Source organism: Cervus elaphus, chromosome X (assembly GCF_910594005.1).
Source record: "Cervus elaphus chromosome X, mCerEla1.1, whole genome shotgun sequence".
Lineage (NCBI taxonomy): Eukaryota > Metazoa > Chordata > Mammalia > Artiodactyla > Cervidae > Cervus > Cervus elaphus.
This window is the reverse complement of record NC_057848.1, coordinates 37,556,305-37,577,880: the sequence shown is the minus strand read 5'-3', so window position 1 is coordinate 37,577,880 and position 21,576 is coordinate 37,556,305. Positions and strand designations below refer to the sequence as shown.

The 21,576-nt window shown below is 40.2% G+C and overlaps 1 protein-coding gene across 3 annotated transcripts in view; it reads right to left on the bottom strand.

Annotated features, from left to right (window-relative positions):
- Positions 1-6,961, bottom strand: part of HTR2C (5-hydroxytryptamine receptor 2C) — a 329,358-nt gene extending 322,397 nt beyond the window's left edge. Inside the window, exon 1 of one of the 3 annotated variants that reach the window (XM_043896129.1) lies at positions 6,390-6,961. The gene's annotated coding sequence lies outside the window, so the exon portion shown is untranslated. The remainder of the gene's footprint in view (positions 1-6,389) is intronic. The other 2 variants (XM_043896128.1, XM_043896130.1) reach the window with 2 other exon arrangements.
- Positions 6,962-21,576: the final 14,615 nt, after the last annotated feature.

Sequence of the window (21,576 nt, the reverse complement as noted above, 5' to 3'; positions counted from 1 at the left end):
AGGCATCTACTAATGATTTTAAACACAATAATCTTATTTTATATATTAAAAAAAGAAAAGATAAAGAGAGTCCTGGTCAATTTTTAGAACCCTGTTATTTTCTAGACATTAGTTGACATTGTCTTTGGTCTCAATGGTGTTTAATTTTGATTTTTAAAAATTTTATATTGAGTCTACCTCCATACCCTGCCAATAATTCTGGTTAACTCTGAATGCTCACCCTTTGTTCCTCACTCCCAACCTCAAGCTGCTTCATTTTCTTTGGATGGTCACATTCACTACTCACCTTCATTCCTCCCAGGCTTGGCTCATCACCTTGTACAGGCTGTCCCCACGGCACCTTGAACAAACTCTGCATGCTCTGCTTTCTCTATTGCTCCCTCCTTTTGTCAGAAATGTAACCCCTTTGCTCTCCACCAGATGATCTCTTCCTCTTAGAGTCACTTAGACTTGAATAATAAGAAATATGTTTAAGAATTTAGGGCAGATGAATTGGTCATTGCTGAATACCTCAACAGTTTCCCATGTGCCAAAAGAAACTCTGATAGAGGAGTATGGCTGTAGATGGGATGGGGAACAGGCTCATAAGAATATTTAATAGAAAAACAAGTCAGAGGAAAGCTTTGTTATTTTAATGACTATAAATGTGTAGTTATATTAGTTTTCTCCATTAGTGGTCACAATCAGAGTAGAAAATAGGATAGATTAACTCAAAATAGTGGAGGTAAAAGGTGCAGACAGTGAAATGGCAATGAGGGGTGCATATTGGGTCATGATGAGAAACACAGGACTGACTAGGAAGAAAATGAAGTGGAGCCAAGAGAGGGCATTATAACTAAGAAATTTTGGAAGGGCCCAGGAAGACTTGATGAGACTGAAGAGCAGGTACAAGAGAAGCAGAAGTGGGGGCAGGGTGAGGCCTGAATGTCACGATCTGAGGGTAGTATTTCTTAACTTAAACTTTTAGAAATTGATGTTTTTCAGGTGTAGCCATGGGTCTGAAGCTGAGGACCATGGGAAATAAGAGGTCAAGGAATTATGAGATTAGCTGTTATCTGGCAATCTTCATAGATACTGGTCTCCAGAGGATGTAAAAATTAAAAACGAACAGTAAGAAAAAGCCAGATCCCAAAAATCTCCATGAAGGTGTACACAACAGAGACAAGAAATAAATGTGGGAATGGTGGATATTTCAATAAAATATTGTTTAAATAAGAGTGGAAGAGACATGTCCTAGTGTTTTGGAAGTTAAAAAAAAATGGAACTAGGAGAGTTTCACCATTAGTTTAAGTCTTTACGTGTGGAGGGGTTATAAGATTAATGAAGTGGGGGAAGGTTGAGTATAAGAATTAATATACATTCATTTGAGAGATCCTTCAGGAGCAATCCAAGTAGGAGAAATCCAGGTTTTGCTTAAAGCAAGGAGTCTACATAGAGGAAGTGTTCTGTGAAAAAGCTAAGGGCCCCTACTTTCTAGTACATTGTTGACCAAAAGAATTTTCTGCAATGATGGATATGGTCTATATCTGACTGTCCAATAGGTAGTCACTAGCCACATGTATTCATTGGAAGGACTGATGTTGAAGCTGAAACTCCAATACTTTGGCCACCTGATGTGAACAGCTGACTCATTTGAAAACACCCTGATGTTGGGAAAGATTGAGGGCAGGAGGAGAAGGGGACGACAGAAGATGAGATGGATGGATGGTATCACCGACTCAATTGACTTGAGTTTGGGTAAACTCTGGGAGTTTGTGATGGACAGGGAGGCCTGGCGTGCTGTAGTTCATGGGGTTGCAAAGAGTCAGACATGACTGAGCGACTGAACTGAATTGAGCTGAAGCCACATGTGGCTGTCGAGTAGCTGAAATGTGGTCTGTGACACTGAGGGACTGGATTTATAAGTTTTTTTCAATCTCAAGTATTCTAAATTTATATTGAGGGCTTCCCTGATAGCTCAGTTGGTAAAAAATCCCCCTGCAATGCAGAAGACCCCAGTTTGATTCCTGGGTGGGGAAGATCTGCTGGAGAAGGGATAAGCTACCCCCTCCAGTATTCTTAGTAAATAGCCACATGTGGCTGGTGGCTGTTGTATTGGATAATGCAGTTCTAAAGTCTTTCTGATAGCTGTCAATAACTGTATGCTTAGTTATGATAAAAGGTTACCCTTTTAAGTGGATACTTGTATTAGAGGAGACAATGACTAAAATTAAAGAAAGAAGTTCCTGAATGTAGAATTTCAAGTACTGTGTAACAGCATGAAGGCCACTAGTTTGGGAGTCCACAGGCCTTTCTAGTGTTTTTCAAATTAGACCATATAAGTGGTCATCTATGAATAAAGTGAAAGTGAAAGTCACTCAGTCGTGTCTGACTCTTTGTGAACCCATGGACTATATTGTCCACAGAATTCTCCAGGCCAGAATACTGGAGTGGGCAGCCTTTTCCTTCTCCAGGGGATCTTCCCAATTCAGGAATCGAACCCAGGTCTCCCTCATTGTGGGTGGATTCTTTACCAGCTGAGCCACCAGGGAAACCCAAGAATACTGGAGTGGGTAGCCTATCCCTTCTCCAGCGGATCTTCCTGACCCGGAATCAAACCGGGGTCTCTTGCATTGCAGGTAGATTCTTTACCAACTGGGCTATCAAGGAAGGCTAACCTTAATTAGCAAGGTTAACTTTATTAAATGCCAACTACATGTACAATGTCATAATAAGCAATATCTCCATAAACTGCACATGGCACAATCTTAACCACAGCTGAAGGGAGGAAGGAATAAGTAGGGTGAAGTAGAGATGTTGGATACAGGGAGACAAAACATAATTAAGACTCCAGCTCATGTACATCTTATTTGAAATCCTGATTTCACTATATCATTTGTGCATTAAGATTTCAGAAGTGACTAAAGAGTTGTTGCATGTGAGCAAGAATATTAAATTTGCTGGTAACTGACTGACTGATAGTGTAGGTTAACCTCTTGGTTGAGGTCAATGTTATTTGTCAAAATGGTGATTACTAGGCTATTCTGCAGCAATATTCTGAGTATACAAGGAAGCTTTAAAATAGTTTGAAGAAAGGCAGAGATGGAGTGATTGATTGATGGAACACTCACTAATCTGGTTATTGGCAGTTTCTGGAATTAAAAAGTATACAACTTGTAGATAAAATAACAGGTATCTTGAAACTGTGACAAATTAATAATAATAAAAAGCATGGCTTTGTGCAATAATTTTAAAAATGCTTAATATCTATGTGTTTCACACATGGAGTTAGTATACTATTATATTAATACATAACATTAATATATATATATATATAGTGTTATATTTAAATTAATACATTATTAACCCAAACTTATGGTTAAGTTTTCTTAGTTTGCTTATGGTTATCCATACCATTAGTGGGACAGAATTTATTGTTTTCTCTGTTATATCACTAAGCTTTACCAGATCCTCTACTGAAGTAATCTCAATACAAGTACTATATTGTCTCATTTTGTGAGGTACTAAACTGCTAGAAAAGGAAGGCAGTGAGAGATTCTTTCATGATATGGGCCAAACAGTCTGGAGCTTGTGTATCCATTATAACTTGGGGCTTATTTGCTAATGGGATCCGTAACAGTCACCTTGTTTGATCTCAGGCCTTGAACAATTTAATAAGAGTAGCTGAGGATACTTAATATTGGTTACTGGTAATCTTTCACTCAAATTTTGTTTCGTGTGTTTCCTTTAATTGGATAATAATAATTTTACTTGAAGGACATAAGTGGAATAGTAAAACAATTGGGGTTTGATGCAGACTTCAGGTTATTATTTAGATTTGTTTATCTACCAGTAAATGCAGAAATATTTCTAAATAATTAAGTCCCAAACAGCAATGATAATCTTGCAAATCTAACATGATTTTAAAGTTTATTTTCCAAAGAAGAAATCTATCATCTATAAAACCTCTGTGGGTGAGATGCCAATGCTGCTTAAGCCAACTTAATAGATTAGCCCAGCATTATATCAGAGATGCTAGTTTTTTATATTTTATTTCTATTGCTAAATAAATAACCTTGTACTTCTCACATAACCTTGAAAGCACAAAGGAAGGATTCTTATTTCACTGCCATAAATTAACCTACAAGAATACCTTGAGAAATAAAAGGGAAAAATCCAATGGTACCAATAAAATAGGAGTATCTTCCTCTTCATAGGCTTGCTATGAAGACCATGAGAAATAATGTATATATGTAATGCTCTTCGCTCCATGCCTAGTATCCTGTAGGTTTGCAAAAATGTCAGTTCTCACCCGTCTTCCCACGAATTCATACTGAATCAAAGCCCGTCATGTTATTATCTGAAAAACTCATCACTATCATCCATGACAACTCTAGATACAGACTTCTCAAGAAAGCATGGGAAAGGTTAATAACCATCTCTAGATTATGCAGATAGAAAAACACTGTCAGTGTTGGCTTAAGCACCCCAGATCCTACCTTGACATTGCAATCACAAACCTTATCCACCTTCCAAATGTCAGGGCTTGCGTTGGGCTTGTTGCTGTAGATGATAAAAACTATTAGGAAAAAAAAAATAGTGCGGACGAAATAAAGAAATATTTTATTTCCTTCCCAAAGACCAGAAGAACATTTAGGGACTGAAAAGTACAGTTAAATATTCTATAACCTGTCTCCCCAAAATATAGAAAAATTATGTAATTGCCCTCCCTTCCTTGGGGGAGAGGTAGATGACTCTCAAAGATCAAAGCATCAGGGTGCAAAGAAATTCTACTTTTCCGAAAGGATGGTATTCAGTGTGACTTAAATACTGCAAAAGAAATGCAATCATCATGGTAATCATTTTTTCCCCCTGTGGGGCATGTCAGTTGGCCTTTTTCATTGTGTCTGTACATATGTAGAAACACTTGATTTCTACTGTGTTCATATTTTAATTGTCAGAATGGCTGCTATGTATCAATAAACTTCAACTCAAAAACAGAGATGTCCTTTGCACCAGTGTGTGTGTGAGGTCACAGATGTCTGCAAACTGGGGAACTCAGAGGTTACCTACGTACTGCGCAGCGCGTCCCCTAACTCCAATCATTTTAGCTCAACGCTTTTTCCCCCTAGAACAAGGTTTTCCCTCCGTTAGCCTGCTTAAAATGTATGTGGTGAGAGGTATATGCAACTTAGCGGCTTCGCAATCCGATGTTTCCATGGCTGGGACTTGTGATGGTAAATATTAATGAAGAAACTGCGCAGTACTGACAGTGATTCTTGACCAAATCAGATATTCTCTAAGTACCGAATGTCACCCGCTGAATTTGAGTGGGGAGCACCGTCGCTTTAAAGGGGTCTCGGACACAACACGTTTGTCACCTCAGGTCGCATATTACTCAACAGGAAGCAAAAAGCAAAGGGCACGGCACACTAAAGAAACAGACACACAGACACGTTTTGCAATGACGAACTTTATGTGGCATCAGGAATGGCAACCTGTTCTCATGTTTAGCAATTCCAAGGTACGTTGTTAAGATTGTCAGGTTAAACCGAATAAAGGAACCGGAATACAGAATACGAGGGAGCGCTGGAGACTTCTCGGCAATCCTTTTTAAAATATAAAACTGTCACCAAGTGACTTAGGTAAGCTAATAAAAAGTCTTGCTATATGCCCTTATATTCTCCTCTTAAACTTACGTGACCATCAGCAGCGCTGCTCAAATTCAGCCAACAGCTGTTACACCAAGACACAGATCCGCAGTGTTTATCTCCCCTGAGTTATCGGTGTTCACTGAGACTCTCCGAAAATTAGGGTCGGTTTTCAATGAGAACTTAATAGAGGATCCTTCACCCCACCTCCGCTCCCACTATCCCAACCCCTGAGCCCCCTCCCACTTGCCCGATATAAGATTTCTTAAACGTAGACCATACCCCCAATTCAGCTGCACCTTCCGCAGCCTGAACCTTTACCCAGAGACACCCACGTTCAGTCTCTCTCTCGTTCTCTCCTCCCTCCCACCTGACTTCTTGAGACCCCCCGCCCACCTTCAGTTACTCTCTCGGCTTCCCAGGCGCCTCGTTTTTGAGACCGGCGCCTCCGCCCAGCGCTTTCCCACATCGAGCGCCCCCACCCCACCCCCACCCTTCTCAACCTCCTTTGACACTCCGGTGCCCCTCCTGTGAAACCTAAGCCCCTCTCTCCTCCCAGGGACCCTAGTCTCGGCCATCTGCATATTCTGAGTCCCTGCAACCCCACCCCTCCCGCCCCCGTGCGCCCCTCACCTCCCGCCCGGGTCAGTGCGGTCCTGCAAGCTGCAACCATCCGGGACCTGTCCCCGCTCCCCACCCCATCCCCCGCCTAAACCGTTAGTGTCTTGGCTAGCAATGCCGCCCGGGGCTCCAACTTACCACAAGCATCCGGGAGGAAGGCAAGGCAGCGGTCGCCGCGGCGGCAGCTAGACGAGAAACGGACTCGGCTGCAATCGCCCAGCGGAGCCCGAGGCAGTCAGTGCGCTGCGCTGCGCGCCGCAATCTCGCGCCTCGGCGGAGGGAAGGATGGAGGGAGCTCGGCGCGATAGCAAGCGCCGGCGAGTCGACCTCCTCCGGGCCACCGTGCGCCCCCCGGATAGGTTTGGCTTCTCTTGTTCCCCTATCTTATTCGAACATAGTAACTGACCACCTCCAGCATCTCTGCACTATTCGCGTCTTCTTTCTTCTTTGGTGGCCCCTAACTAACTACACTATTCTAAACGGACGAAGGCCATCAAGCGAGCACCACGACGATCTCGACGACTCCGACGACAACGTTGTGCAAGAATAGGTAAGAAAAGTTCATATGCAATCTCAGGTTAGGGGCAGGCAGGCTGACGGAGCAGCCAAGGCTGCCAATCTAGCTGCTCCAAAGGCAGGATCAGAAAGATCGGTGCACCCGAGGAGTGGAGCGTCCTCGGCGAGCACCAGAGCGCCTACCCAGCGCTGGTGAAACTGCACAGCGCTCTTGGGCTTGATGAGGGATGAGGGGTGGAGCCAAGAGTGGCCAATCAGCTTTCAGCGTTCCACTGCCCCTGGCCTGTTTGAACCCGTCTATTAGTGCAACTGGAGCCTGCTGGCAGGGGGCGCGAGACTCAGTGGTGGTGGTGGTGGTGATTAACTTGATTCAAGAAGCCTGGAGATTGGGGGGAACTAGGGTCAGTCACGGGCGGGGGTGGCTCTCAAGAAATGTGCCCCTAAAGATTCAAAGAACACCCCTCCACGAATACACACACACACCCCCCACACCCTTGACCATTTGGGTTCAACAAACACTTCTTAAGTCTTGGAAGTTCCAAAGAACTTTGAAACTCCCTCCCCTTTCCCCAGCCGAGCAACTGAGGCATTCACAGTATCAAATGCACGTTTAGTGTGAAAGGCCTTGGCCTTGTTTTAAGTGTCCATTCTCCACCCTTGTCCCCAGCCCCAAATGCAGAGAACAGAGACAGGAAAGCACTTGGCCTTCGTGCCCCAAGACAGCACGACTTTGTTCCCTTCTTGAACCCACAGGCCCTGTGCTAAGTGCTTAGAATGACACCCTCGAGGCAACATCTTCGGGGTTTCTAAGGTGGGGCTGCCTCTATTTCTCCCCTCGGACCTCGTGGGCCACAGCCAAGTGGTTTGCCTGACCGCTGCGAGGGCTGCCATGACATGGTCAAGGCAGCAGGGCACGGGGTGAACCACCAAGCTCCCTTTTGGCCCAGAAGCTGAGCTGTAGCCTGGCAAAGAGAGCTCTTCTTCACTGGCTCCCGGGGCTCCAGGCAGGTGCCTGCAGCGTCCAGGCTGCAGCACAGACAAGGGCGGTCGGGGCCACCTTGGCCTAGCCGCTTCAGGGGTCACCAAGACCAAACTCAGTAGTAGCAATGCTGCCACCAAGAAAGGGGGAGAGCAGATTTCTCCCAAGAGGGAATGGAAGTGAGAGGCCTCAGGTCCCAACGGAGGCTCCGTGCCTCTATAGGAGAAGTGATAAGAAGTGGTGAGAGAAGTGGGAACTGGCTCCCAGCCGGTCCGAGGTAGTTGGACCTAAGGAAGAGATTGAAATTCTGGTTCTGCTACTTGGGACCAGTTGGCAGAGCAGCGATTATATGGTAGAGGCTACAGGGGACGGGCAACAGATTGGAGGATCGAACCCCACGGAGCACAGAAGAGAAGGGAGTCGTTGGCTGCTGAGGGGACTGGTTGCCTCAGTAGCTCTAAAAGTTAGGAATGGGGAAGGAAGTGGGAGCAGCGGTAAGGTTCGGGCTCCTTCACTATTCTGGAGGGATCTTGGATCACTTCTCTCTGTGCCTTGATTTTCCGATTTGTAAATGGAGCTTTTGGTTCTTCTGCTCCAATAGGGAATCTTCCGATTCCCTCCATCCCCACTGAATTGAGCCACTTTGCAGGGCTTGGAAGTTTAATTTGGCAGTGAACATACTGCCAAAGTCCACACCCAATTTCTGTTTCGCCAAGCAAAACCCTTTGCAGTTTCCGTGAAGCATCTGTTGAATGCTGTGTGATGCCGCACAGGTGGCGGCGGCATCGCTGCCAAGTTCTTGAACTGTACAACATCGTTAGAAATGCTTTGTTAGCGAATAATAACTTATAAATATCAAAGAGAAAAAGCGTGTCTTTTTAAGTAATTAATTAAGCACTCATCTTTTAAAATGCCCCGTGTTCTCTTCTTCAATCCCCATGAACGCGCAGTGCTTCATCCTGGCTTGTCTGGCGGGACTTAGGTTTATTTTGTCGGAGGCTGAGACATTGGTTTTACTAAAAGAAACAAGTGTAAATATTAATACCTCTAATGTATTTGCTAAGGCACAGTAGACTGCAGAGCCAAGAGCCAGAGATAGCATCGGCCGAAGACAGGGACCTTTTCCTTCTCAGCGGCTCCCGGGGGAACCGGTTAGGCTTAGAGATGCTGACGCAAATAAAAATGGTGAGGAGGAAGGTGATGAGGATAATAATAATAATAACAGTGATTATGACCGTTATCATTACTACTACTAATACATAACTGGCTCTTTAGGAAGTTCCCTCTCCCTTAGAAGGACAAAAGTGACGAAGGGACCCAAGGTGAAGGTCACTCAGGGAATGGGAAGATTCCCGGTGCAGCAGAGAGAAAGTTAGCCAGTCCGGTGGCTGTAGCGCGCCTGGGTTTCCGAATTCGGGGAGACAACCAGGCAGGCAAGTTCGCCTTTGAGCGGCGCTCACCGCGCGTCCGGAAACCGAGAAGACCTAACCGGAGCCGGGACGCAGCCGTGCTCGGGGCGCCCGGTTCAGCCCAGAGCGCCGGCTCCGCTTCCCTGGCCCTGGCGGCGCATCCTGCCTTTTCGGGTTCCCTAGGTGGCCGGCTAGCCGAGCCCTGGCGGATCCGATGGGCCTTGGAGGTTTTGGCAACACTAGCCGGGAGAACAGAGTGTACGGAGAAATTTAGCGCGCACTTTTAAGATCAGGCAGGCAAACTCGGAACAGGTACATGCCGGCGCGCTCTATCGTAGACAAAGAGGTTTTCTCCAACCTTCGCCTAAAGTGTCCTGGGGAATCAGGCCAAAGTTTTCATGGCTTTCCCTTCCCTTCCTTAGGTCTATGGAAGTTTTCCTTGGAAAGGGGAATTATTTACTGCGAAGTCCGATTTTGATGCAAAACCCCAGCGTCCCCAAAGAGTTTCCAAAAACGCGCCCATTTTCTAAAAATATAGACATGCTTTTGCAGCTTTCCCACGAGGGACATTTCAAATAGGTACCTACCTCAAATAGGTACCTCCCCGAGCCTATTGATTTAAAAATTCAGGGACACATTAAAGAAGATTGTTACTAAGTAGGAAAAAGTTCCTCCTCATATAAGATTTGGGGAACTTCCTTGTAAATAATATTAATTGACTGCAAAAGTTCAATGCTCAGAGAGCCCTATTTTAACAAACCTAAAAGATTTGTGATCAATTTAAAAATGTGTGACCTGGCTCTAGAAAAATACTTCAAGGCAGGTATTTTTGCAGAGCAAAAGAAGCTACACAAAAATTGTACAGGGAGATTCCCTCCGCCCCTTGTTTACCACAAGACATAAATGCGAGACATTTTGAGAACCTTTCCACCCATATTTCTTTTCCTCAGTTTAAAAACAAATCCCGAGAACCAGAAGGGTTTTCTTTTTTTGGTAATTATAGAATTGTATAAAGTAATACTTTTAGCATTTCATAGTTTTGGAATACGAAATTCCAACCTGGAAAAACTCAGAATCATATCCATAATGAGCATCGCTGAGGTATTACATACTCTCAATAAACTTTTATAATATTTTACGCAGCAAATTTATCTCTTACTGTTTCTCAAGCAGGGTCATTGAATAGGAAAACAAAACAAAACAAAACAAAACCTTAGAGATGGCTCATTAAACATGAAGTCTTTTCTAAGTTGCTCTGATTACTTTTAATGAAAAAACAAAGCAGTTGAACTCTATGTGCTGTATAGGAAGGCAGGGGGCAGTCTCTGATCATGTCAGTCTTTCTCTAAGTGCACTTTCTTTTTGGAAAGATCCCCTGTTTTAGCAAAAAACAATGATCAATTCTGGTTCCTTGATACCCTCAAGGATGGGAGGAGAAACTAAAAACCCTTTGGTAGGATTTGGAAGTTCCCATCTACATATTTTTGTCACCTCTCAGAATAAAAAGGTATATCAAGATTAAAAGTCTGTGCTTATTTTTTTTTTCATACAAGTGTAATTGCTTCAGTTCAATTGTATCTGACATTCTTGTAGTTGTGGCTTCTAGTAACCAAATATGTATTTAAAAAACAACATTCTATTCATGCAAGTTTGAGTAGGAAAGGGCACGGGATCTAGCAGTCTCACCCAGAAGGAGAAAAAACTAGAAACTAGTAAATGTCATTTCTTTAGAGAAACATGTGTTGTCATGGAGCCATTTATGGTTTGATGAATGCATCTTATTTATGCATGCATTTCACTCTTCCAGCATAGGTTGAGAAAGAGGGCAATTAGGGCCTTTTGTTCAAATTAAACTAAGATTGAAAGGCCAGGGCAGCAGTAATTTTTCCTATTCCTAACTCAAGACTACTCAGTCCCAGAACTAGCATTCTTGCAACTTCTGTGACTTATTCTAACTATTTCGGACCACTTTGATCCCTACTCAACATTTCTGTGGGCTTCCCTGGTGGCTCAGATGATAAAAGAATCTGCCTGCAATGTGGAAGATCTTGATTCTATCCCTGGGTTGGGAAGATCCCCTGGAGGAGGGCATGGCAACCCACTCCAGTATTCTTGCCTGGAGAATCCCCATGGATGGAGGAGCCTGGTGGGCTACAGTCCATGGGGTCACAAAGAGTTAGACACGACTGAGTGACTAAGCACAGCACAGCAACATTTCTGTAGTAATTTTGTCATGCAACAAAACATTTGGTTGTTTAGGAGTCATCTCTAAAGTAATGGGCTTAGTTTTCTTGATCTGTAAAGCAATCTTACTGTCTTATTTCAAATGAGGCACACCTAATTACATTGCTATCAAATTCTTCCTTTTCTCTTTGTAAGAACTCTCTCCTCAACCAAATTAGAAGTATTTCAGGGGCAAGGATTTAGTCATATACTTTTCTTCATCTCCTTTGTTCTCATCTATCATAATACTGGGCACAATGATAACTACTAATTGTTGACACAAAAGAGGTTAGGATGAAAAAATCAAGAAGAGGACTGCTAAAACCTGAAAGTCTCAATGACCTGAATATAAACATTGAAGATATTTTACCAAATTGGTCCATCATGCAAAGAGATCATGAAGGTTAGGACGGACCAAGATGAAACTTAATAGGAATAAATTTGATATGCTGAACTTTAAGTACCAAATATCCTCTGCACAAACAGAAGAAGGAAACACTGGTGAATTTTAGTCATCATCAGGATGAACAAGTCAGTGTGATATGCTATGTCAGCCAGGAAACATAGCTTTATCTTGAACTTTTTAAATTTTCATAGAAAGATCTAGACTATAACAAGACTCTAGTTGGTGCTTTCAGGTATATATTTTAAGAAGGAAATTAGTAGTTTGGAGTTTATCCACAAGAATGTTCAGGTCAGTAGGCAACTTGAAGCGTGTTATATCATGAACTATGGGTTTGTATCCTATGGAAGATAAGACTCGGGATACATGCTAGCTGACTCGAAATATTTGAGAGATTTTTTTTTTTTTTTTTTTGGTGGAAAAAGGATGCTTAATTTCCTAAGGTCAGCATTCATATCTTACTTGTATTTATCCCCTCAGTGCTTGGTATAATATCTGACACAAACTAAGCATTCAACAAATATTTGTGAACTGAAAGAAACTACAAGCACAAGAGGATAAAACTGGAATTAGTGGTGGAGCCTGTAGAACCTGGCTTTACAAGAGCATTTTATAACATTCTGAACTGGTAAAAGGAATGAGCTATTTCTGGAGGTAGTGAGTTCTCCAGTATTGTAGTGCTCAACACTATACAGGTTAATCACTTCGTGGGGATGTTACAGAGTCATGTGTGAGGAAAGGGGAAAGACAGGTAGCTAATGAATGCCATTTAAAGCTCTTTAGAATCCTAAATCTTGCAGAATCCATAAATGCAGTATCAATCTAGTTATAGGGCATAGAAAAGAATAGGGAATTTTCTGAAAAACAAACACTGAGGAAGTTATGTACTGCAGGCCTGCCACTGATTTAGCTCTGCTACAGGAAAGAGCAGCTTCTTACCAAGTCCACAAGACACTTTTTTTTAATGTGGTACACTTGCTAACTACTGGTTTTCATGGAAAATATTCTCTGGGAAGCTTGTTATCATAAAAACAACAGCATTATGCTGGGATACTAGCATTCTTTATAAATCTAGAATGCTATACAAAATGGGTCAAATGACTGTATATAAGATATAAAATCAGCAAAGATATATTGTAGTGCATAGGGAATTATAACCATTATCTTATAATAACTTTTAATGGCGTATAATCTGTAAAAAACTGAATCACTGTGCTGTACAAAATATTGTAAATCAAGCTGTACTTCAATAAAAAATGTCAGAGTATGGTTACAAGAGGTAAATTAAGTTGAATGTTATTATGGGGATTTGATGAACACAAATTGAATGTTAGCTTTAAACAAAAGGAGAATTAGTTTTTGGTTAACCTATATAAACTGTGTGCATGGACTTTAGTATTTTCCAGTAGCATCTTTGCCTGAGACTCTTGAGATTGACACAGAGAAAATTTTCTCTAATAGCTTGCATAAGAAACAAATTGAAGCACACCTGAAAATAATGTTTTGGGCAGCTTCTTTTGTTTCCCTATTAGTCATTTTATGTAACTGAACAAATTGGTAAGAATTTCAGGTGAACTATCATACTAAAGAAGCCTTAGAACTAAGTTCTGATTGCACTATTGTTTTATGTCAGAAGTGATATAGTTCATCAGGATATGACAAGTTGGAATAAAGGATAAGTTATTAATCAAGATCAGATCAAGCTTAGAACCTAGAGTGAAGGTTTGGAAAATATATACTTTATCATGCTATCTTTGTATAACTGAGTGACCTGCTTTGGTTTATTTGACTCTATTCTTTTACTCTAGTCCCAAGAGTTATTATTCATTATTAGTTCAGAGCTACCAGATTTTTTTTAAAGACAAAATTTAAACTAATGTTCAAAAATATTTTATGGAACTCAATAAGTAGTTTTATCATCACATAAAGCTTCACTACAAGTGAGGCTTGTTCAGTATGATGTAAAGTTAATCTTAGTTCGGGGAGCTGTTGTTTCTTGATTTCACTGAGTGCAATGAACACATTGTACATTAAGTAGACATATGCTGCAACTCCATTACACAGGGGAGCCAAGCATACATCTCAAAGGTGGGAATGAGCTCTTTAAACTAGAATTTGTAATTCGAAAGGGGGAAAAAATGCTTGGTTTATAAATCCCCTTTGAATGTTATTAACAGTTGCCTTACAGATGGGATAACAAAGATAAAAAGGAATGTACTTATTGGTGATGTTTGAAATATGGTGATTTTTTCCTCCCTAAAAATCCTTCCACAAAACCTTTCAGTCTATTTGAAAAAGATAGCACTTTCCTTTTAAAGTATATGCATTAGATAATACAAATAATGAAGTCTACATTTTACTGTAAGATGCTACCTAACAGAAAAATCTTGAACATAAAAATTTAAGCAATGATCAATTTCACTGCAGAACTCACAAAGCTGTGTAATTTTTGTTTTGCTTGATATCCATATCTTCCTCAGTAACTACATAGTCAACTGAGTTTAATCTATTTGGATAATGTGACTTATAAATTCTATATCTTATGTTTTGATTCATCTATGGTATCAGATTTACCATAGGGGTTTTGGCAAGCCCTTGACCAAAACCACTTCCTTAACCAAAACTATCTCCTAAGATTACATATATTGGAAGACATCAAATTTAGCATGGCAGAACAAAACCAGCTATTAAAAACACACTACCACTACTGCCACCACTGCTAATATCATTGTCATTGTTGGGAAGTTGACCATCAAGAATTACTTAGTTGATTAATAGGCACCAATCATTTGTTTTGTTGATGGGAACTTCTCTTTGTCAGACTTTGTTTCTCTCTCTTCTCATCATGACATATTTACATGAATTAAGACCTGCATCAGTTCCCTGTCTAAGTGATCTCCCTTCTCTTAACAAAGCTTCACTTGTAATGGAAATGGAGTCAACTGAAGGATATTTTCTTACCCATCTTACTATGAATAACCTGTTACTTATGCTTATTTAATATGTTTCAGTCAGGCTACATTGGTAAATACAAATCAGTCTGTCACAGATTGTAACATTAAACCAAAGAAATGAGGACTTCTTTTTCTTACCAACAAATTTGAAGGAGTCTACACACATTTCAATGTCTACAACAACACAAGTTCACTTAAGTTGATGCTTTGAAGGGAAGTGATAGCAAATATCCTCTTTTAAGACTAAATGAAAAAAAAATCTTAAATAAAATATTTTTCTTATCACCAAAATTTTATATACTTTTTATTTATGGACAAGTGCAGAAATTCTTCATTCTCTCAAATCTGGCAGTAAAAGTCACTCAGTCGTGTCCAACTCTTTGTGACCCCAAGGATAGTAGCCTGCCAGGCTCCTCTGTCCATGGAATTCTCCAGGCAAAAATACTGGAGTTGATAGCTGTTCCCTTCTCCAGAGGATTTTCCCAACTCAGGGATCGAACCCAAGTCTCCCGCATTGCTTGCAGATTCTTTACCAGCTGAGTTACCAGGGAAACCCCATTCTCTCAAAGTGAAAGTTGCTCAGTCATGTCCAACTCTTTGTACTCCATGGACTGTAGTCCATGGAATTCTCCAGGCCAGAATACTGGAGTAAATAGCCATTCCCTTCTCCAGGGGATCCTTCCAACCCAGGGATCGAACCAAGCCTCCCGCATTGCAGGCAGATTCTTTCCTAGCTGAGCCACAAGGATGCCCAAAAGCCCTTACTTTGAGCCCTCTCTCAAAGTAGAGTTTAATTTGAAGCAAAAGCCAATACAGCAGTGACTAGATGCCCATTGTTATGTAATGAGAGCCCTGAAGTAGAACTTCTTGAGTTGACATTACCTGGGCTTTTGCTTTTTGAAGTACTTCATTTTACTCGTTGGGTGTCTTCTAGTCATTAGCAGGAAAATGATGGTAAAAAACTTTTACTAGGTTGTGATGGAGAGTAATGAATGCTTACACTGCTGGGGGAGTGGCAAGATTTACCAGAGAATTCACCTTTGTTGCCCTTCCATTTGGCCAGAAATCTTTATCTACTAAGATATGATAAAAATATAAGCCTATATCTTTTAGAGTGTTTTATACAATAACTCCCAAAAAAGCTGCTTAAACAAGAACTGGGTGGCTTAATCAATCACTGTTAACTTTGTGCATTTCTTACTTTATGGTGACTTAATCTCTTTGTCAATAAAAATGAGCTGGAGTTCAAAAGACACACAAAGATGAAAGTTAAATATGAAAAGAAGTATTTTTAAAATTATTTATGTATTTATTTATTTGGCTGTGCTGGGTCTTGGTTGTGGCATGTGACTTGTGGGATCTAGTTTCCTGTCTAGGAATCAAACATAGGCCATCTTGTTGGGATCATGGAGAGTTGTAGCCACGGACCACTAGGGAAGTCCCTGAAAAGAAGTATTGATCATTATTTTATTTCAAGTCAAGAGACACAGTGGGAAACAGCATCTCCATTGTCCAGTTGATTACAACCTATTATGACTGGATGTATCAGTAGGCTTGTTGAGAGGTTTATTTATTTTTTTAATCAAGTAATATGGCATTAAAAAAAAATCCCAACAGAGTTATCTGCAATTCCACCATTCAGAGAAAAAAAATTCCAACAGAACATATATACCTAAAGAGGTTGTCTGCCTTGCAAAGACTAGGCACCCATTTCAGTGATTCATCAAAATATTTCTTAATATCTCTTTTTAAATTGCCTTATGACAAAACCCACTGAAATGTTGTGAAGTAATTAGCCTCCAACTAATAAAAAAAATTAAAAAAAAATAATAAATAAATTGCCTTAAGAATCAATGCTACATTATTTTGAATTTTTGGAAATATTACAAAGTCATTAACAGTTATGTCCATTGATTAAAGTTTTATGATCCTAAATTGTGTCAATTTAAGCAAAAGCACATGACCTTAAGACCCACTGGAGGAGCAAAAAAAAAAAAGTGCCTTACTTACAGAATTTATTTAGAACGGCAGTTTATCCCAGAGTAGGCAAGAGTTTTCTTCTATTTGTTCTACCTCCTTATATGTCTGCTCTAGTAGAAACACAAGATGTGAAATTTGCTGGAGGCTTGCAGTCAACAAAGATAACACTTAGGTCAATTTTTCAAAAATTGAAGCAAGAAACACTTATCACTGATCTGGCTATTAACTGTATTAGTATAGTAAAAGTAGAATAAATATATCTTCTTTCACTCCCCTTCCAGAAGAATAGATGAATTAATAATATAAATTAGAACTGCTGAGCCCTACTCAGCATTCATTTACATGCTATGTAATCTGAAATATTTTTAACCTTACAGTATAACCATGGCTAGAAGTCTTTTAAATTTGAAGGTTTTAAAAGTTATGTTGATGCATATGATTTGGAAATGTGTGGAAGAACTAATATTATATATGTGATCTCTCATAAAGCTAATTAATGAAGTTAAATAAGAAATATTTTATGAAAAATGAGTACTAGGTAAGATTTAATGATCGAATCCAAAATTAATACACAAACTGACCTACAGTTTTGATTTAGACAATGCTGGTTGTCTATTCACTGCATTTAGAATGGAAAAGAGGCTTAAAGTACAATACTGGATTTATTGAAGAGGCATTTTCTCTGAAAAAGTCACCTCTGTGTTACTGCCAATAGTGTACCACAGTTCAGTCATCTCTATGCTTAAAAAACTGTGCTTCACTTCTTACTTTGTTTTAAAGTCTGAATTCTGACAGCTTATCTAAGGAAGCTAAAATATATACCCCATGATACAAAAAAATGATGATTACAGAGAGACAGTTTGATCAGACACCAGATTAAAATGCAAATCAATGTAGACCTAGGCTTATTATACATGAAATGCAATCTATTACTTTAAAGGAAAAAAAAAAAAAAAAAAGGACCAGGAACTTCAAAAGTTGTTAAAATAAAGAATGCTAAACTATTGAAAACCTTTTCCTTTTCTTATTTTGACAGTTATACTAATGACTGCTGGTGTAGACCTTGGCTATTTTGGCTTCATAATATTTCTTACTACACTGGGAATTGGATTGTGAAATAGTTCATAAATGCAGTAATTCTTAGTGTAACAGAAAACCTTGCTAGAGTTTCCTCATCACTTGAAAAGCAGAAGTTTTATGAAGTTTTATCTTTTGAAGATAATTTAATTTTCAAGTTAGGACTATTAGACTTAATACATTCTCCTAAGTAGAATCCATTAATTGATATAAATGATTTGTTTGCTCTTTATTTGCAGCTAGGTATAAAGTTATATGTCCCCTTCTCCCTTGAAGTCAACACTACACAAGGAACAGCAGGAATGTTTCATTTATGTTCTACTCACTAAGTGCATAAAATGTATAATTAACTTTCCAAATATAATGGAGATTATTGGGGAAAATTTATTTTTAGGCACAGCAATGAACCCATACCACAACCTAACTTCCTATTAACATTATATTTTCATACAAAGAGGCTATAAAGTCTGATATATTGAAAAGTTTGTACTTATATAAAGGCTTTCTCAGAAGAGTTGGATAATATTCTTAGTTTCCTTACTATGAATTAACGAAAATTCTCAGCTATAGACTACCCATCAGAAAATAATGTGCCAAACAAAAGTTCCAAAAACTTGGTATTCCTAATGCTCCCATGTTAAACTCTTTGATAACCAGGACAAAAGTCAAATCTGACCAAATTAGGTGGTGAATTAGTTGGGTGTTAAACATTAGAAACTTCAGATGAATCACTGGTAATTTAAGGGAACATAAAATTTCCATTTCTACATTCAGTGCCAGTCACAGTGAAACACCTCTAGGGAAGGGGTAGCAAAAGGTCAATATCTTTGCTATATTTTCAAGATAGAAAGAGTTACACACTGTGTCCACACAGCCTTAATTTGAGATTGAAAGCAGGAAATGGAAACTCCAATTTGATTTTGAAATGGTTTCTGTTAATGTAGTCTTCCATTTATCATTCAATTCACTGTTTCGTTTCTTTAACTTTATGGCCTCCTTACTTCTACATTGTCCTTAGAGGGTGATTTCTGCGGCATTTTCTTTTCCTCCCCTCATTCAGTCACTCAGTTGTGTCCGACTCTTTGCGACCCCATGGACTGCAGCACACCAGGCTTCCCTGTCCATCACCAACTCCCGGAGCTTACTCAAACTTCATGTCCATTGAATCAGTGATGCCATCAAACCATCTCATCCTCTGGCTACCCCTTCTCCTCCTGCCTTCAATCTTTCGCAGCATCAGGGTCTTTTCTAACGAGTCAGTTCTTTGCATCAGGTGGCCAAAGTAATGGAGTTTCAGCTTCAGCATCAGTCCTTCCAATGAATATTCAAGACTGATTTCCTTTAGGATGGACTGGTTGGATCTCCTTGCAGTCCAAGGGAGTCTCAAGAGTCTTCCCCAACACCGCAATTCAAAAGCATCCATTATTTGGCGCTCAGCCTTCTTTATAGTCCAACTCTCACATCCATACATGACTAGATGCCATGATCTTAGTTTTCTGAATGTTGAGTTTTAAACCAACTTTTTCACTCTTCTCTTTCACTTTCATCAAGAGGCTCTTCAGTTCTTCACTTTCTGCCATAAGGGTAGTGTTATCTGCATATCTGTGGTTATTGATATTTCTCCCAGCAATCTTGAGTCCAGCTTGTGCTTCATCCAGTCCAACATTTCGCATGACGTACACTGCATATAAGTTAAATAAGCAGGGTGATATTATACAGCCTTGACGTACTCCTTTCCCAATTTGGAACCAGTTTATTGTTCCATGTCCAGTTTTGACTGTTTCTTCTTGACCTGCATACAGATGTTTCAGGAGTCAGGCAGGTGGTCTGGTATTACCATCTCTTACAGAATTTTCCAGTTTGTTGTGATCCACACAGTCAAAGGCTTTGGTGTAGTCAATAAAGCAAAAGTAGATATTTTTCTAGAACTCTCTTGCTTTTTTGATGATCCAGCAGATGTTGGCCATTTATCTCTGGTTCCTCTGCCTTTTCTAAATCCAGCTTGAACATTTGGAAGTTCACAGTTCACCTATGCTGAAATCTGGCTTGGAGAATTTTGAGCATTACTTTGCTAGCATGTGCAATGAGTGCAATTGCATGGTAGTTTGAGCATTTATTGGCATTGCTTTTCTTTGGGATTGGAATGAAAACTGACTTTTCCAGTCCTGTGGCCACTGCTGAGTTTTCCAAATTCGCTGGCATATTGAGTGTAGCACTTTCACAGCATCATCTTTTAGGGTTTGAGGTCGCTTAGGTGGAATCCGATCACCTCCATTAGCTTTGTTCGTAGTGATGCTTCCTAAGGCCCACTTAAATTCACATTCCAGGATGTCTGGCTCTAGGTGGGTGATCATACCATTGTGATTATCTGGGTCCTGAAGATCTTTTTTTGTATAGTTCTGTGTATTTTGTATAGTTCTGTGTATCCTCTTCTTACTATCTTCTGCTTCTGTTAGGTCCATACCATGTCTGTTCATTATTGTGCCCATCTGTGCATGAAATTTTCCCTTAGTATCTCTAATTTTCTTGAAGAGATCTCTGGTCTTTCCCATTCTATTGTTTTCCTCTATTTCTTTGCATTGATCACTGAAAAGTCTTTCTTATCTCTCCTTGCTATTCTTTGGAACTCTGCATTCAAATGGGGATATCTTTCCTTTTCTCCTTTGCCTTTCGCTTCTCTTCTTTTCACAGCTATTTGTAAGGCCTCACTCAGACAACCATTTTGCCTTTTTGAATTTCTTTTTCTTGGGGATGTTCTTGATCACTGCCTCTTGTACAATGTCATGAACCTCCATCCATAGTTCTTCAGGCACTCTATCAGATCTAATCCTTTGAATCTATTTCTCACTTCCACTGTGTAATCGTAAGGGATTTGATTTAGGTCATACCTGAATGGTCTAATGGTTTTCCCTGCTTTCTTCAGTTTAAGTCTGATTTTTGCAATAAGGAGTTCAGGTTCTGAGCCACAGTCAGCTCCCAGTCTTGTTTTTGCTGACTGTATAGAGCTTCTCCATCTTTGGCTTTAAAGAATAGAATCAATCTGATTTCAGTATTGACCATCTTGTGATGTCCATGTGTAGAGTCTTCTCTTGTGTTGTTGGAAGAGAGTGTTTACTATGACCAATGCGTTCTCTTGGCAAAACTCTGTTAGCCTTTGCCCTGATTCATTCTGTACTCCAAGGCCAAATTTGCCTGTTACTCCAGGTATCTCTTGACTTCCTACTTTTGCATTCCAGTCCACTATAATGAAAAGGACATCTTTTTTGGGTGTTAGTTCTAGAAGGTCTTGTAGATCTTCGTAGAACTGTTCAGCTTCAGCTTCTTCAGCATTATGGTCAGGACATATACTTGTATTACCATGATATTGAATGGTTTGCCTTGGAAACAAAGAGATCATTCTGTCATTTTTGAGATTGCATCCAAGTACTGTATTTTGGACTCTTTTGTTGACTATGATGGCTACTCCATTTATTCTAAGGATTCTTGCCCACAGTAATAGATATAATGATCATCTGAGTCAAATACATCCATTCCAGTTCATTTTAGTTCGCTGATTCCTAAGATGTCAACGTTCACTCTTGCCATCTCCTGTTTGCTCACTTCCAATTTGCCTTGATTCATGGACCTAACATTCCAGGTTCCTATGCAATATTGCTCTTACAGCATCGGACTTTACTTCCATCACCAGTCACATCCACAACTAGGTGTTGTTTTTGCTTTGGCTCCATCTTTTCATTCTTTCTGGAGTTATATCTCCACTGATCTCCAGTAGCATATTGGGCAC